The sequence below is a fragment of the Rutidosis leptorrhynchoides genome, chromosome 11 (assembly GCF_046630445.1).
Source record: "Rutidosis leptorrhynchoides isolate AG116_Rl617_1_P2 chromosome 11, CSIRO_AGI_Rlap_v1, whole genome shotgun sequence".
Lineage (NCBI taxonomy): Eukaryota > Viridiplantae > Streptophyta > Magnoliopsida > Asterales > Asteraceae > Rutidosis > Rutidosis leptorrhynchoides.
Genome location: NC_092343.1, coordinates 80,143,574 through 80,162,916, shown reverse-complemented (window position 1 = coordinate 80,162,916; position 19,343 = coordinate 80,143,574).

The window sequence follows — 19,343 nt, the reverse complement described above, 5'->3', positions numbered from 1 at the left end:
GCATGGTCGGAGACAGGACCTTGTGCCAGACCAAAAAATTATAGGATGATCTTTACTATTGCTCCTACCAAGGATAGTACTAGCATCCGACACGTTAATAAGACCATAATCATCTGCATGTCACGGGACATTGCCTTAACAGTTTCTTATTCATCGCTTTCCTTTACAACCGGAAGGTAGTTTACCGAAAGGTAATATACGGAACAAGTAAACTGGATGTGTGCTATTCGATACCGGGATAGCAGTGGATTACACGAGCCTAAAAGTTTTAGCCAAAATATTGATCCACAAATATATTTTGCAACACCAATGATGGATCAAATCAGAAAACTTGTCTAGGGTAAAATCTAGCTTGAATTTTCAAAAGATCAAATGTTTTCATAAAGATCCAATTTCCTTAAAGGATCTAAATTTTTATAGTCATGTGGGACTGTAAACCGCCTTTCAAATGTGCACTTTACTTTGGAAACCGAAAGTAAATTGGCTATTTGATTGCCAGTGTCGTTGACCTAAACCCGAGGCAACTATAAAAGACACACCCACCTTTAACCACATTGTTACTACCATTGTTCATACCGCCGTATTGAAGTCACTGATGTACAAAGTGTGAAGAATAAAGAAGTGATTCAAGTATTTTTCAAAACTATATTGCTTGAGGACAAGCAACGCTTAAGTGTGGGAATATTGATAATGCTAAAAATGAACACATATTTCATAGCATTATTCCTCAAGAAAAACAAGATTTTAGTTGCAATTGTTCTATTTACAAGTGATATTCGTTTAAATAATAAAAGGTGAAGACAAAAGGCAGATTCGACGAATTGAAGACGGAAAGGTCCAAAAAGCTAAAAAGTACAAGATACAATCAAAAAGGTTCAAGTTATTGATGAGGAACGTCTAAAAATGACAAGAGTACAAGTTACAAAACGCAAAGTACACGATATAAAATTGTACGAAAGGACGTTCGAAAATCCGGAACCGGGACATGAGTCAACTCTCAACGCTCGACGCAACGGTGTAAAAATTACGAGTCAACTATGCACAAGAATAAAATATAATATTTAAATAATTCATAATAAGAATAATATTAAATAATAAAAAGTTGTTAATTGAGCATAGTTCAGGGGTCGTAAATGAAAATTCAATTTCATATTTTGCCTATAAAAGGCGATGATTTACGTTCAATATAGGAATACCTTTTTCTATCATATTTCTATCTATATATCGATCCATCTATCTATTATCAATATCAATTATCAATATCTATATTCTATATCTCTATCATAATGTTAACTTAATAAGATATAACAATAATCTTAATTTTAATTTTAAATTATGATAATAATAAGATTTATGATAGAGATCGTTTGAGTGTGTAAGTCTAAATTCTGTCCGTGTAACGCTACGCTATTTTTAATCATTGTAAGTTATGTTCAACCTTTTTACATTAATGTCTCGTAGCTAAGTTATTATTATGCTTATTTAAAATGAAGTAATCATGATATTGGGCTAATTACTAAAATTGGGTAATTGGGCTTTGTACCATAATTGGGGTTTGGACAAAAGAACGACACTTGTGGAAATTAGACTATGGGCTATTAATGGGCTTTATATTTGTTTAACTAAATGATAGTTTGTTAATGTTAATATAAAGATTTACAATTGGGCGTCCCTATAAATTACCATATACACTCAATCGGACACGATGGGCGGGGTATTTATATGTACGAATAATCGTTCATTTAACCGGACACGGGAATGGATTAATAGCCACTAGAATAATTAAAACAGGGGTGAAATTATGTACAAGGACACTTGGTATAATTGATAACAAAATACTAAAACCTTGGGTTACACTCAGTCGACATCCTGGTGTAATTATTAAACAAAGTATTAAAATCTTGTTACAGTTTAAGTCCCCAATTAGTTGGAATATTTAACTTCGGGTATAAGAATAATTTGATGAGGACACTCGCACTTTATGTTTATGACTGATGGACTGTTATGGACAAAAACCAAACAGACATATTAAATAATTCAGGACAAAGGACAATTAACCCATGGGCATAAAATTAAAATCAACACGTCAAACATCATGATTACGGAAGTTTAAATAAGCATAATTCCTTTATTTTATCTCTTTTTCGCATTTTTAATTATCGTACTTTTATTTTATGTCATTTAATTTATCGCACTTTATTTATTGTTATTTACTTTACTCTTTAAATTAAGTTATTTTTATATTTTACATTAGGTTTTAATTGTGACTTAAGTCTTAAAAATCGACAAACCGGTCATTAAACGGTAAAAAACTCCCCCTTTTATAATAATAATACTACTAGTACATATATATATTTTTTGTATTTTTTACAAATATTGTGTGTAAAAATATAGCGTTAAACTTCACTAGCTCCCTGTGGAACGAACCGGACTTACTAAAAACTATACTATAATACGATTAGGTACACTGCCTATAAGTGTTGTAGCAAGGTTTAAGTATATCCACTCGATAAATAAATAAATAACTTGTGTAAAATTGTAGCATATTTAATAGTATTTCGTACTAAAAATAATACTATTTCGTACCCCATCCCTACAACATCACACACCTTCTTTGCAAATCCTGTGATGCTTGTCAAAGGGCCGGAAAAATAAGTCAACGTGATGAAATGCCACAAAATGTCATCCAAGTATGTGAAGTATTTGACATTTGGGGTATTGACTTTATGGGTCCATTTCCAAAATCTCATAATAATCTATATATACTCGTAGCCATTGATTATGTATCTAAATGGGCGAAAGCACAAGCTCTCCCAACTAACAATGCACGAGTTGTAGTCAACTTTTTAAAACGTCTTTTTGCAAGGTTTGGAACACCGAAAGCTTTAATAAGTGATCGGGGTACTCATTTCTGTAATAATCAACTTGAGAAAGTTCTTAAAAGATATGGAGTAACTCATAAAATCTCCACCGCATATCATCCACAAACAAGTGGACAAGTTGAAAATACCAACCGAGCTTTAAAACGTATTCTAGAGAAAACCGTAGGATCAAATCCGAAGGAATGGTCCATTAAATTGGAGGATGCACTCTGGGCTTTTAGAACAGCCTACAAAACTCCAATTGGAACTACACCTTTTAGACTTGTTTATGGAAAAGCATGTCATCTTCCAGTAGAAATTGAACACAAAGCATTTTGGGCTTTGAAGACATGTAATCTTGATTTACATGAAGCCGGACGTCTACGATTAAGTCAACTAAACGAATTAGAAGAATTAAGACATGAAGCATACGAAAATTCGTTAATCTATAAGGAAAGAACGAAGAAATGGCATGATAAAAGAATCAGAAGTTCAAAAGAATTTAAAGAAGGAGACAGAGTTCTTCTTTTCAATTCACGATTCAAGCTATTTCCTGGAAAATTGAAATCAAGATGGTCTGGACCATTCATAGTCAAAAGAGTTTTCCCATACGGAACGATAGAATTAATAAATTCAAATGGGATTGAATTTAAAGTTAATGGTCACAGAGTTAAATATTACATACATGGTCCGATGGAAGTCGACAACGAAGTTAATCACAATTTCGACACCACAGCTAACTAAGTGTGGGGAGAATCAAGTCTTTAAAGGATAATATGTATTTCTGTTAGAGTTAGATTGTCTGTTTTCGTGTAGTTCTCGAAAATGGAACCCGAATGGTCTTTCCCTAGCAGACCCTAAAGAACTAGTCTTCTCCCCCCATTCTGAATTTTTATTTTTTTTAGGTTTTTACGAAATGAAGACTGCCTGTGAACTAAACCATGGTCTAATGCTACACGCTTTGATCACTAAACGTAATAATGACATACTCCCGAGTGAATTAGTATCAGTAATCAGAGAAAGAATGGACGGAGTTAGAAAAGAATCCAGATGCGAAGATAATAAGTTACAATTTGGTAAAGGAAAATCAAAATCCGCAGCGAAAAGAAGAGCACGACACCTAGAACGATGTCACAAATGCGGAAAATGGTCACATGGAGGTAAATGTTCAAATAATCAAACCTATTCAAACACCGAATTTGTTCCTTTATGCAGAGACGGACCATTCATATGTTTAGAAGAAAAGACACTAAATGCTCGAGGTTACGCCTATGTAGCCATGGAAAACCAATTAAACCAACTATCTTATGAATGGGATAGATCATATAACTAAGAAATCTATTTCACAGGTATGTCTGTACAGTTTTTATTTTTATTTTTAACCTTTTGATAATAAACGCTAATTTGTTCGCTAAAAAGTATTAAATTGGTATTGAATAAAATTAGGTTTGGCGACCGAAATTATTGATATCATACAAAAATTTATTACATCACTGCGAAATTTAACGTTTATTCTTAAGGTATAAATATCTTTAAACAATCAACCCAAAATATTTCAAAAATTCGTCATGAGTTAAATTAGGTCTTGGAACCGAAATTACTTTACCGAAAAGAGGGGCGCATATTTTTGATAATATTTGATTGATTAAAGTGGGATAAAAAGCCAAAAAGATTTTTAATTTTATTTTTACCATGTTTTTAAAATTAATATATAAATCTTAAATTAATATTGTAAACTTTGTAAAAACAATATTTTTAAAATTGTAAATATTTGAAAAATTAATATAAGTTTGGTGTGAATTTATAATATGAATTTTTAAATTAAGTATGGTGTGAAGAATTGTTATGTAGTATAGAGTTGAATGATCGGGTAGCTAGTTTAACCGATCGTTCTTTTATTAGATTTTTGTTAGGCGGTTCGATGCGCCACATGTCTTTACTAGACATGGCTCAGGCTTTACGTATATATACGCCTGAGGAGTTAGCATCTGCCGATTGTAGAGGGTTGATACTAAACGGTAGAAAGATAGATGAAAATTTTGATACACACGGTGTGTGGAGTCAAATGACAAGCCATCACCATTTCAAAGGGGGAAATTACTCTTATTTGGATATAGATAGAGCCGAATTAAGAGTGATTCATAGGTTTTTAGCTAATTCGATTACAAAAAGGGGTAAGAACAAGGAAAAAGTAAATGAACAGGATTTGTTTTACCATATGTGTATTCGAGACCCACAAAGCGCTGTAAGTATACCGTATTGTGTGGGTTATTATTTATCAGCTATGGTTCGGGGGATGAGACCGCATAGCATAATAGGAGGTGATATTTTTATTATTTTGATTGCTAAATATCTCGGTGTGGATATAAGTCGGGGGGGATTATTAGTGGAAGAACCAGAACCCCGCGATACTATAGGTTTAAATGTATACCATGGTGCGAAAGTTTTGAAGAGGCGAAATAACACCGCAGTACCATACCATGGTAGACATCCACAGGTTGAGAGAAACCAACAGCAAGGTAATGTAGGAGGGGGGAATGAGATGCAAGAAATGCAAAGGTTTATAGCTTCTCAGGAGTACGAAAATGCTAGACAGAGAGCATTTGAAGATTGGCAAGTTCATCAGAACCAAATCATAGCTCATTGCCAACATATAGGTAGAAACTATATTCCTACACCGAAACCCATCTTCCCTCCCTGGTCTATAGAGATGCAACCACCTTATCCTACGTATAACCCTGCCGAAGCATTCTATAGCACCTATGGTTATGCCTGGAACCCCTATTGGTACCAGTATCATCCCTAGTTTACTTATTATATTTTTTTTTTATTTTGTAATTTGTAATGATTGATACGTTTAATACTTTTGTTAATATTGTAATAGTTTTTATAATTGTCTAACTTTTATTCTTAGATTTTAATAATTTTTGAATGTGGGGTAATATACCAAACTTCAAAAATATGTATATATGTTTGCAGTTTATCTTATGTACACAACATGGTAAAACAACGCATTTTCAAAGACTGGCATTAAGTTCAGCAAAAGCAACTAATTTTGACGACAAGATGCAAAATATATGTGAAATAACAACAAGACGGAATGAACAAATGATGTGCACCATTTATCATTCAGCAAACAAATGCCAATATATTTGGAAACTTTGGTAAAAATTTAATCATTTTCACACAAATCACCCTCAATAATTTAAATTATTACTGATTTCTTGCAAATGAGGGCATTGCAAGATCTTAAGTGTGGGAAGGGGTTAAATTCTTTCGGATTTTAAAAATTTTTATCTTAAACACTTGGTTACCATTAAAAATACTAGTAAAGCAGTAGTTGTATTAGAATCTAGTGCTCTCTGATAATAAAGAACAGCCCTAGTCTTATATACTGACTACCCATGTCTAGTAAAATTTTTCAAAATTTTTAATTAAATGAACTCAAAATCATGTTTATACATATTTATGAACGATAAAACTAGGTTTTAACACCGAAATTATTGTTACCTCGGAAAGGACATAAATTGAGAAACAAACCAAAATGTTAAAATTCATTTAAAATGGAATAGAGGACGATAAAAAGGAAAATAAAAGCCAAGTGTGGGAAAATTTACCAAGTTATCTTAAACATATGTCACATATATCTGTAACAAATAACTGAAAATACTTTTGCTTTGGACTAAACTAAACTGTTTTACCCGATGAAAGAAAAGAAAGATGGATCTACACGATGAATAAATTCCATCATTAAAAGGAAGTAAAGTCTTCCGAAAAAGACACGCGCTTCTTGATTTAGGTCATGAAGTTGTCGTCCAGGCCAGTTGTAGGTTGACGAAAAATCCAGAAAAGTCATCACTAAAATCAGCAGGAAATCCACGGACCTCAGCATTAAACAGGGTCGCTAAGTGGTCAGATTTATCCTAACCATGAGAAGGATTTATCTCGTACAATGGGGGGGCACCATGCAAATTAGCTTGATAAGACTAATGAATCAGATCCCCAGAAAGGATAATCTCCTTAAAAGATCAAAAATCAGCTTTTAAGCCTGATATTACTCAATCCTTGAGATTGACCTTAAAGATTGAGAATTACAAACTCATGGAATTCAATGATATCTAAACTCGAGCTTGAACGAGGAAATATTTTGATCAAAATTACAAACCGATTTGTTTTCTGAAAACCCTATTTTCAATGCGTTCATTACCATTGAACGTAAAATCCTAGGAATTCACCTGAAATTCATTAGGTCACCTGAACTAAATCGGGTGTCAACCGTAAGAACGGTGGTTGCATAGCATGGTCAAAGACAGGACCTTGTGCCAAATCGAAAAATTATAAGGGTGAGCTTTACTATTGCTCCTACCAAGGATAGTAATTGCGTCCGACACGTTATAGACCATAATTAAAAGCATGTCAGGGGACATTGCCTTAACAGTTGCTTGTTCAACGCTTTCCTTTACAACCCGACGGTAGTTTACCGAAAAGTAATATACGGGACAAGTAAAATGGACGTGTTGCTTTCCAAATACAAGGTTAGCAAGTGGGTGACACAAAACCGCAAGTTTTGAGCTAAAATTTTCAAATCTGAAACCCACCAAACCCACAAAAATATTTTGCAAACACCGGTAAAGGGTTATTCCGGAAAACTTATCTAGGGTAAAAACTAGATTTAATTTTCAAAAGATCAAATGTTTTCATAAAGATCCAATTTCCTTAATGGATCTAAAATTTTATAGTCATGTGGGACTGTAAACCATATCGTTACTACCATTGTTCATACCACCGTATAGAAATCACTGATGTACAAAGTGTGAAGAATAAAGAAGTGATTCTAGTATTTCAAGACGATATTGCTTGAGGACAAGCAACGCTCAAGTGTGGGAATATTTGATAATGCTAAAAACGAACATATATTTCATAGCATTATTCCTCAAGAAAGACAAGCTTTTAGTTGCAATTGTTCTATTTAAAAGTGATATTCGTTTAAATAATAAAAGGTGAAGACAAAAGACAGATTCGACGAATTGAAGATGCAAACGACCAAAAAGCTCAAAAGTACAAAAGACAATCAAAGAGGTTCCAATTATTGATAAGAAACGTCTCGAAATTACAAGAGTACAAGATTCAAAGCGCAAAGTACAAAATATAAAATTGTACGCAAGGACGTTCGAAAATCCGGAACCGGGACCAGAGTCAAATCTCAACGCTCGACGCAACGGACTAAAAATTACAAGTTAACTATGTATATAAATATAATATAATATATAATTAATTATATTAATTATATATATATATTATATATATATTATAAACCGTCGGCAAGAAAGACTCCAAACATGGGTGAGCTGTAAAAGTAAACTCCGCGACTCGCGGAGTTTGAAGGGCAAAAATGTCGCGAGTCGCGGAGCCCCAAAAGTCGAAAATCCCTATAAAAGCAAACGAATTCTGATCGCAAAAATCACCAAAAATATATCCATCTCTCTATCTATATCGTATATATTTATATTTATATTTTAATTTTAATTTTTATTTTAATTTTAATCCTAATAATAAGGGTATGTTAGCGAATGTTGTAAGGGTGTAAGACGAAATTCTGTCCGTGTAACGCTACGCTATTTTTAATCATTGTAAGTTATGTTCAACCTTTTTATATTAATGTCTCGTAGCTAAGTTATTATTATGCTTATTTAATCCGAAGTAATCATGATGTTGGGCTAATTACTAAAATTGGGTAATTGGGCTTTGTACCATAATTGGGATTTGGACAAAAGAACGACACTTGTGGAAATTAGACTATGGGCTATTAATGGGCTTTATATTTGTTTAACTAAATGATAGTTTGTTAATGTTAATATAAAGATTTACAATTGGGCGTCCCTATAAATAACCATTTACATTCGATCGGACACAATGGGCGGGGTATTTATATGTACAAATAATCGTTCATTTAACCGGACACGGGAATGGATTAATAACCACTAGACTTGTTAAAACATGGGTGAAATTATGTAAAAGGACACTTGGCATTAATTGATAACAAAATATTAAAACCTTGGGTTACACTCAGTCGACATCCTGGTGTAATTATTAAACAAAGTATTAAAATCTTGTTACAGTTTAAGTCCCCAATTAGTTGGAATATTTAACTTTGGGTATAAGGATAATTTGACGAGGACACTCGCACTTTATATTTATGACTGATGGACTGTTATGGACAAAAACCAGACGGACATATTAAATAATCCAGGACAAAGGACAATTAACCCATGGGCATAAAACTAAAATCAACACATCAAACATCATGATTACGGAAGTTTAAATAAGCATAATTCTTTTATTTCATATTTAATTTCCTTTATTTTATATTTAATTGCACTTCTAATTATCGCATTTTTATTGTTATTGTATTTAATTGCACTTTTAATTATCGTACTTTTTAATTATCGCAAGTTTATTTTATCGCACTTTTATTATTCGCAATTTCATTATCGTTATTTACTTTATGCTTTAATTTAAGTCTTGTATTTATTTTTAATATTTTACATTTGGTTTTAACTGCGACTAAAGTTTTAAAATCGACAAACCGGTCATTAAACGGTAAAAAAAAACCCCCTTTATAATAATAAAATTACTTATATATATATATATTTGTATTTTTATAAAAGTAAACTAATATAGCGTTAAGCTTTGTTTAAAAAGATTCCCTGTGGAACGAACCGGACTTACTAAAAACTACACTACTGTACGATTAGGTACACTGCCTATAAGTGTTGTAGCAAGGTTTAAGTATATCCATTCTCTAAATAAATAAATATCTTGTGTAAAATTGTATCGTATTTAATAGTATTTCCTGGTAAAATTTAATAGTATTTTATACCACTCCGCTACCACATCAAGTAATATTAATAATGGTAAATGAAAGTTGTATTTGATTATAATAATAATATATAAAAAAATACTGATAACAATACTAATTATGAAAATTTTACCGTTGATAATAGTTAGAAAAATAGTTTTAATAGTGATAATAACGATACACATAATATTGATAATAATACTTATAATAATCTGATAATACTAATAATAATGATAATATTAATATTAATAATACATAATAATATTACTCATGCTTATAAATTGATGTTAATGTTAATATTTATGAAAATAATAATAATAACATTAATAACACTTCTTATAACCATAATACTAATGATAATAATAATAATAATAAATAATATTAACAATAGTTATACTTACATAATCATAAAAATAATAATAAGTGATAAATCGTAATAATAATAATTATAATACTAATTGCTATTTCTAATAATAGATGATATTCATCATACTTGATAATAATAATAATTCCAATAATACCACTAATACTAATCATAATAATAATAATTGAAATAGAAGTAATAAAAAGAATATACCCTTTTTAAAGCATTTTGTAAAAAGAATTGACCACAACGAGACTCGAACCCAAGACTTCTCAAATACCCGCTAACATCCTTGACCATTACTCCGTATCAGTTATTCTGATTCAATCTCGGCCCTATATCACTTTAACCCGTCGTCTCCCATTCCCATTGACATGGCCCAACAGAAAATGAACACTTCGGCCCAACAACAATTAACAGTCCAACTGCTTGATTAAATGGATCCACTAACAGCCCAAAGGAATAATCAGTCCATAAACATAAAAGGGTTTCGTGACTTTAATAGAAACAGGAACACAGGCAGCCGTATATTCAGTTTAATCATCATCATCATCGTTATTCATCCATCGTGATCATCATTCACGATCATTACCTTCATCATCGCCATCAACTTTGTTTATCACGACATCATCATCTACCTTATATCAATCGTCACTATTCATCTTCTTCTTCATGTCATTACCCTTCATCATCATTATTTACTTTGTGATTAAATAATAAAAGAAATAAAATAAATAAATGCAGCTGCAATAGCCAAACAGTGGTCAGTTAGAGGTGTTTTGTGGTGGTTTTACTGTGCAGTAGCAGCAGCAACAGAAGTTAGCTTCGATTTGGGTTGTTGTTATACGATGAAAACAGTGGATCAAAAGTAGTGGTATTAGCTATGATGGTTTCTTATGGTTATGATTCAATTGAAACAGAAAAATTAAACAGAAGCTGGAGCTATAGCATAACAATTGGGTTTGGACTTGATCGAGCAATTAAAACAGATAAAATATAGCAGCAACCAAGATGGTTATTTTATGGTGGTTTTCGTTTTACTGTAGTGACGAATAATGAAGGTTTAACGGTCCATATAGCAGCTGCAATCATGCAGGTTTTTGAAACATTAACAGTTTGTAACGGTGGCGGTTTTTGTTTTCGAACAGAGAGAGAAGAGAGGGAATGAAGAGAGATAAGATGGTGATGATTGTGATTGAAATGGTGGTGGCCGACTGTTTATACAATATGATGAAGGGATTAAACAAACAGAGAGATACTTGGTTGGTTTCGATGATTGTTATAGTCGAGGGTTGTGGTGATGGTGGTACGATGGTAAAATGGTAGCGGTGAATGATGTTGCAGGGTGTTCGATAATGGTTGTTTTGGTGGTGGTTGTGATTGAAGAAGTAGATGTCGATGGTGGTTTTTATTCATGTGGATCAAGTGGTTGTACCCAAGAAGAAGAAGAAGAATGAATTGATGAATATGTTATGTTAGTGTAGAGAAGATGGGAAATGATATATAAAAGGGTGTGGGTCTATATTTTCATAATACATGTGTGAATGTCGATGGAATCAAATGGAAACAATTTAGAAAGGAGAAAAAATGGACAAGATAGATAACAGAAAGTTGTTTTAAAAAAAAAAAAAAAAAAAAAAAAAAAAAACAAACTAGAAAGGGATGTGTGTTTTGTTTTTCCTCACTCATTGAATATATAATATGAATTTACATAAATATAAAAGGAGTTGGTGGGTGTGTGGGACGGGAGATTCAATGAAATGGAAACAGGAAAGGGTGTGCTTTTGTTTTGATGCAAGTTGTCATATGCTATATATATAATAAAGATATGACATATAATAATATATAAGTAATATAATAATAATTAAATAAACTATGAGTTAAGAAAACTTGTGAGTTTGAAAATATTAACAATCACCTAAATTTACGGGTGAATTGAATTGAAAGCAAGTGGGTGATTTGGTTGTATGTATACTCATGTACCTTCTAATATATAATATATATGCATTGACATAATTGATAGGATAAAGCAGAAGAAAGGGAAACGTGTGGAATTAAATTCAACAATTAAGCAGTCTCAATTTTGGATGATTCTATCGACAGTTTTCACAGACTATTATATCGTTCTCCGTTGCTAAATCAGTGACGGATAAAAGTCTTCAGAAAAATCTCAAATTTTTACAATAATTATATTTATTTATTCTAGTTATTATTGTATAAAATTCGATTATTAATCACTAAATAAAAATTACATTACTGTCCGCGCTCGATCCTGGATAAAATATAAAAAGTGATCAAATTTAATAACTAGATCCTACACATACATTTTTAGTATGCCTAAAATTTATAGAACTCATTTTCAAATCACCGTTTATTTTAAAACTGCATAAGTTTAAATTTAACTTGCTTAATATCAATCGAAACATCAAACGAGTATTACAATAATTTAATATTTATTTTTAATATACTTTATTTATATATAGAGATATATTTTAAATAATAGTTATTATAATATCATATTTTTATTTTATTAATTTTTAATAACAACAACATATAATACTTCAAATTATATTTCGAATTATTATTTATATATACATACACACATATCAGTTTACAATTAATTGTTCGTAAATCGTCGAGCACAGTCAAGGGTAATTGATTACATGAATATAGTTTTCAAAACTTTCGAGACTCAACATTACAGATTTTTGCTTATCATGTCGGAAACATATAAAGATTTAAGTTTAAATTTGGTCGGAAATTCCCGGGTCATCACATAACTTCTCGTTATGGAAACTAAAGATGAAAGCTATCCTGAGAAAGGATAAGTGTTTGGCGGCCATCAGTGGACGTTCCGCCGAAGTCACTGATGAAAAATGGGAAGAGATGGACGGCCAGGCTATCGCAAATCTTCATCTGGCACTAGCAGATGGCGTTTTGTCTAGCATAGAAGAAAAGAAGACGGCGAAAGAGATTTGGGATCACCTCGTAAAATTGTACGAGACCAAATCACTCCACAACAAGATATTCCTTAAAAGGAAACTTTATGCGCTACGCATGAATGAATCTACTTCAGTTAATGAGCATATGAATTCTTTGAATACTCTATTTTCTCAACTCGCATCATTAAGTTGCAATATAGAGCCAAAAGAATGTGCTGAACTTTTACTTCAGAGTTTACCTGATTCGTATGATCAACTCATTATTAACTTAACCAATAATGTTCTCTCGGAGTATCTAGTCTATGATGAAGTTGCGGCTGCTATTCTAGAAGAAGAAAATCGGCGCAATAACAAGGAGGACAAACAGGCCGGTTCATGACAAGTGGAGGCCTTATTGGTGTCAGGAGGGAGATCAACGGAACGTGGCCCAAGTGGGAGTCACAATCACGGTAAACCAAAGTCTAAAAAGAAGAAGACCTATACATGCTACAATTGTGGCAAGAAAGGTCACCTGAAGAAGGATTTTCGGAGTTTAAATAACTCAAATCCTCAAGGAAATATTGCAAGCACTTCAGATGATGGGACTGCTTTGGTTAGTGAGGCAGTGGTAGCAAATAAAGGCAGAAAGACATTTGTTGATGTCTGGTTATTTGACTCGGGAGCTACTTTTCACATGACCCCTAGAAGAGAATGGTTCAAACAATATGAACGTATCTCAAGAGGATCTGTATACAGTTGCAATGATCATGAACTAAAGATCATTGGAATTGGAGATATCGTTTTGAAAATGCATGATGGTACAGTTCGTACTATTCAAGGTGTGCGACACGTGGAGGGTTTGAAGAAGAACTTATTGTCTTTAGGACAATTGGATGATCTTGGTTGTAAGATGGTGATACATGAGAAGATCATGATAATCAAGAAAGGCGCGGTTGTACTTATGAAAGGAGAAAAGGTGGGTGCTAATTTATACATTCTGAAAGGCGAGACGGTACAGGAATCGGAAGCATCTGTTGCTTCGAATAGTTCAAGTGATAAAGTTGCTATGACATGGCATCAAAAGCTTGGACACATGTCTGAACAAGGTATGAAGATTCTTGTTGAAAGAAATCTTATTCATGGTCTTACAAAGGTATCACTACCTTTCTGTGAGCATTGTGTAATCAGCAAGCAGCATCGCCTGAAGTTTAACACATCAAATTCTAGAAGTAAATTGATTCTAGAATTGGTTCACTCTGATGTGTGGCAAGCACCAGTTCAATCCCTAGGAGGAGCAAAGTATTTTGTATCATTTATTGATGATTACACTAGGAGATGTTGGGTGTACCCAATCAAGAGAAAGGCGGATGTGTTTGAAGTTTTCAAAATTTACAAAGCGCGGGTTGAAATTGAATCTGGTAAAAAGATCAAGTGTTTAAGGACTGATAATGGAGGAGAATACACTGGTGATGAATTTAATAAGTTCTGCAAACAAGAAGGTATCAAAAGGCAGTTCACGACGGCATACACTCCTCAACAAAACGGAGTGGCAGAGCGGATGAACAGAACCTTATTAGATAGAACAAGGGCAATGTTGGCAACTGCAAGCTTGGGAAAATCATTCTGGGCAGAAGCAGTAAGTACTGCCTGTTACGTGATAAATCGGTCACCATCAACTGTAATTGAGTTGAAATCGCCGATGGAAATGTGGACTGGAAAACCAGTTAATTATTCTGACCTTCATATATTTGGAAGTCCTGTGTACGCAATGTACAATTCTCAAGAAACGAAAAAGTTGGATCCGAAGTCTAGAAAGTGTTTGTTCTTGGGGTATGCTGATGGAGTTAAGGGGTATCGCTTGTGGGACCCCACTGCCCACAAAGTAGTCATCAGCAGAGATGTTGTCTTTACAGAAGACAAAGATCTTGAAGATGTTAGCACTTCAAAAGAAACTATACCTATACAGGTTGGAAATGAATTTCATAAAGATTCTTCTGAAGCAGTACCAGAGCACGATGAAAATCAAGTAGTCGTTGATGAAACTCCAGCGACTCGTATTTCTAATCGGGAACGGAAACGTCCAGGGTGGCACTCGGATTATATTATGGAAAGCAATGTTGCATATTATCTTCTAACAGAGGAAGGAGAGCCAACAACTCTTCGCGAGGCACTGAATCATTCAGATGCATCTCAGTGGATGACGGCTATGCAGGAAGAAATTGAAGCTCTTCATAAAAATAAAACATGGGAACTTGTGCCATTGCCGAAAGGTAGAAAACCTATTGGAAATAAATGGGTGTATAAGATCAAGCGAAATGGCGATGATCAAGTGGAGCGGTATCGTGCAAGACTGGTGGTTAAAGGATATGCTCAGAAAGAAGGTACGGACTTTAATGAAATATCTTCTCCTGTGGTTCGACTTACAACAATTCGAGTAGTTCTAGCGATGTGTGCTACATTTGATTTGCATCTAGAGCAGCTAGATGTGAAAACTGCATTTCTTCATGGAAATCTTGAAGAAGAAATTTATATGCTTCAACCAGAAGGTTTTGAACTACAAGGAAAAAAGAACTTGGTTTGCAGGTTAAAGAAATCTCTGTATGGTCTCAAACGGGCGCCGAGATGTTGGTACAAGAGATTTGATTCTTTCATAATGAGCCTTGAATATAACAGACTTTATGCAGACCCTTGTGCATATTTCAAGAGGTTTGGGGACAATGATTTTGTCATTTTGCTGTTATATGTAGACGACATGTTGGTTGCAGGCCCCAACAAAGATCGTATTAATAAGCTGAAGGCTCAATTGGCTAGGGAGTTTGAAATGATAGACTTGGGTGCCGCAAACAAGATTCTAGGGATGCAAATTCACCGTGACAGAGATAATAGGAAGATTTGGCTTTCTCAAAAGAATTATTTGAAGAAAGTCTTGCAGCGCTTCAATATGCAAGATAGTAAGCCAATCTCAACCCCACTTCCTACTAATCTCAAGTTATCCTCCGTTATGTGTCCTAGCAGTGAATACGAGAGGAAAGAGATGTCTCGCGTGCCGTATGCATCAACAGTGGGAAGTTTAATGTTCGCAATGATATGTACAAGACCAGACATTGCACATGCAGTGGGAGTAGTTAGTCGGTACATGGCGAATCCTGGTAAAGAGCATTGGAATGCGGTAAAAAGGATCCTTAAATATATCAAGGGAACCTTAGATGTTGCATTATGTTATGGGGAACCGAAATTTATTGTCAAAGGGTATGTTGATTCAGATTATGCAGGTGATATCGATAAAAGTAAATCTACCACTACATATGTTTTCACACTTTGTGGTGGAATAGTAAGCTGGGTTTCAAAACTGTAGTCAGTTGTGGCGACGTCAACAACAGATGCAGAATATGTAGCAGCTACTCAAGCTACTAAAGAGGCAGTATGGTTGAAGATGTTGTTGGAGGAACTCGGACACAAACAAAAGAATATCACTCTATTTTGTGACAACCAGAGTGCCTTGCATCTTGCAAGGAATCCGGCATTTCATTCAAAGACAAAGCATATACGAGTTCAGTATCACTTCGTTCGTGAGAAAGTGAAAGAAGGAACCGTGGATATGCAGAAAATTCATACTGACGACAATGTGGCCGATTTTCTAACAAAGTCAATCAACCGTGACAAGTTTATTTGGTGCCGTTCCTCATGCGGCCTAGCGGAAACGTAAGCAACATCATTGGCAAGGAAGGATTATCGTGTGAAGATTGATTAAGCTTCAATCGAATCTTCAAGTGGGAGATTGTTGAAATATTCAAGTGAACAAGTGGTGGATGGTAGGTGGCTAACTTGTGAAGACTTTTATTTGGCAACTACACCAACCAAGTTTGAATCAATTTGCTATGTGTTTGGTGCCTACAATTTGAGGAATACAAATTAGACTTTTGGATCATGCATTCACAATCTCACCAACCTTCATTTGAGTAGTATAAATAGAGCTCAACTTATGCTCATTTAATCATCCCAAAATTACAAGTTTACTTGTATACTAAAAGAGTTAAATAGAGAGTTTGTGAGTTTAGTCTCCTAATTACAAGTGATATAAAAGATTTGTACTTATCCTTGTAATTAGAGAGAAGTGTAATTCCTATTATTCTTATTAGTGAAACGTTTTTTTCCTTGCCCGTGATTTTTACTCTTTTGGGGTTTTCCACGTTAAATCTCGGTGTCCTATTATTGTCATTATTTCGAGTATTACTAGCGGTTTGCTATAATTCGGTATCGCTTTTCTCAACATTTCGAGCATCACACGGCGCCATGGTTTAGTATACCCATTCCCTGATTGCCAAGTGTCATTTTCGTTTTCATCTTCCTTGTTTTATTCTTTTATTTTAAAAAATCACACAATATGAGATAGCGTGTGTATTTTTAGTTGCAGGTATTTTTGCGAAGAAGATGAATTTTGTGGGTATTTATAATTCAAACTTACATATTAAGCCCCTGTATTTTCAAAAACTTTACAAAATAGTTCAATAAAATATTAAAGTATCATTTAAAGCTTATCATATGTACTCCATAATAAACAAATATTAATAATACTCCGTATAAAACTAACAATTTATTATTTTATAACTATTTTAAATTAATTTAATTAATTAATAATTAATAAAAACTGAACTAATAATGATTTACTCAAAAAAAATGAAAAAAAATTAAAATGTGGGATCAATTTAACTCATCACACCCTCATCACGTCTACCATTACAAACTCTATCACGCCATCACCCCATCACCTTTGCCAACTCAGCACTATACCCTACAAAAACACCTATCACACCACACGCCCGTCACCACTAAATATGGTCTAATACGAAAAAGGTAATCGTGATTGGAGATCCCACCCTTTCTTACAACTCTACTTAGAGTCATAAATATACACCCATGTTTTTATATACCCCCATGTTTTAGCTCTTGTAATCATAAAGGAATTCCTTTTGTATACACCCATGTTTTTAGCTCTTGAAAAATTACTTTTATTTCGACAATAATTCTAACAAGTAATTTCGTAAAACTAAAAATGTATATAATTATTGCCTTTGGTCCTCATTGAAAACGTCATCGTTTCTATATGAGTATTCGTTTTTTCACCTAAAAAACCGTTTTCTCGAATTATAGTTTAGCTTTGATTTTGGCCGCTTTACTTGAAATATAATTTTTCAGTGAACGTTATAATTTCCGACCAGTTTACGCTTATTGTTTCCATTCTCGGGACTTTGGCTGTAGAATGGTTAGGATTCCATGAAGGTTGTCGTTATCTCCTTTTTCCGTCGCTTGACACTCTTACTACATTCTGATGGCTTTCGTTTCCGCTGGATCTCGCTGGAGAGGACAAGGGGGCCGGTTATTGTTGACGTTTATCGTTCGGATGTGTTCTTTGCGGTCTTTTCATCGTGTTTCTGGGATGTTTCGAGGCTTTAGGATGATTGTATGTATCGCCGGATCTTTTGTTTCAACGTCGGAGTTCAGAACTTCCAGACTTCCAGTACCTCTGCGTATCTTTCTCCAGGCGGTGAGATCCTCTATGGTTCTCTGGATTTCTGATGAGGGTGGGTGTCGGTTTTTTGCTTTCTGTCTACGTTTCAGGTGGTCCGGTTTGGCGGGTAGTGGTTCTCTTTTTCTGGCCGTTTACCTTTATGCAGAAGTAGATACAGGATCTCTTCTCCGTTATGGTGCCTCCTTTGAACGATGTCCGTTTTTTTTATGGCTGGTAACTGGTGGCTACTCCGGTGGAGTTACAAGGGTTGTATTTACTTTTGGTTCGGTGGTTGTTAACTTGTTATCCCGACCACGGCTCTTGGGTTATTTATTTTACACTTTAATATAGCTGGTATAATCTATTCATATGTTATAGCTTTTGCCTTAATTTGCTTCCAAGTCAAACCGGTTCTCCCATTGTCAGCGAGACTGTTTTATTTAGGTTTGTATTGTTTGCTATGGCTCTTTTTTGGATAGTGTGTATTGGTTGTACTTATTTATTTTCGAATATGTTCTAATATTATTACGTTTTTTTAGCAAAATAAAAAAAAATCACTACAAAAGCTACCACAATTAACTAACATGGATTATATATATTTTTCAACAAGTTACAAACATTAACTGAATGGTGCAATTACCTAACGTAGGCATCAGCAAGCATTGAGAGTTCAATTTCGATTACAGTTTTGTCTTGTTCTTTTTGCAGTGTTATACGCTTCACAGTTACCTTCTGTTAAAATAAAGATTACATGAAACAGCAGTACTGATAATCTACAAATGATTTGACATAGAATGTGCTGAACTATATACACGAATAAGAAGGTATA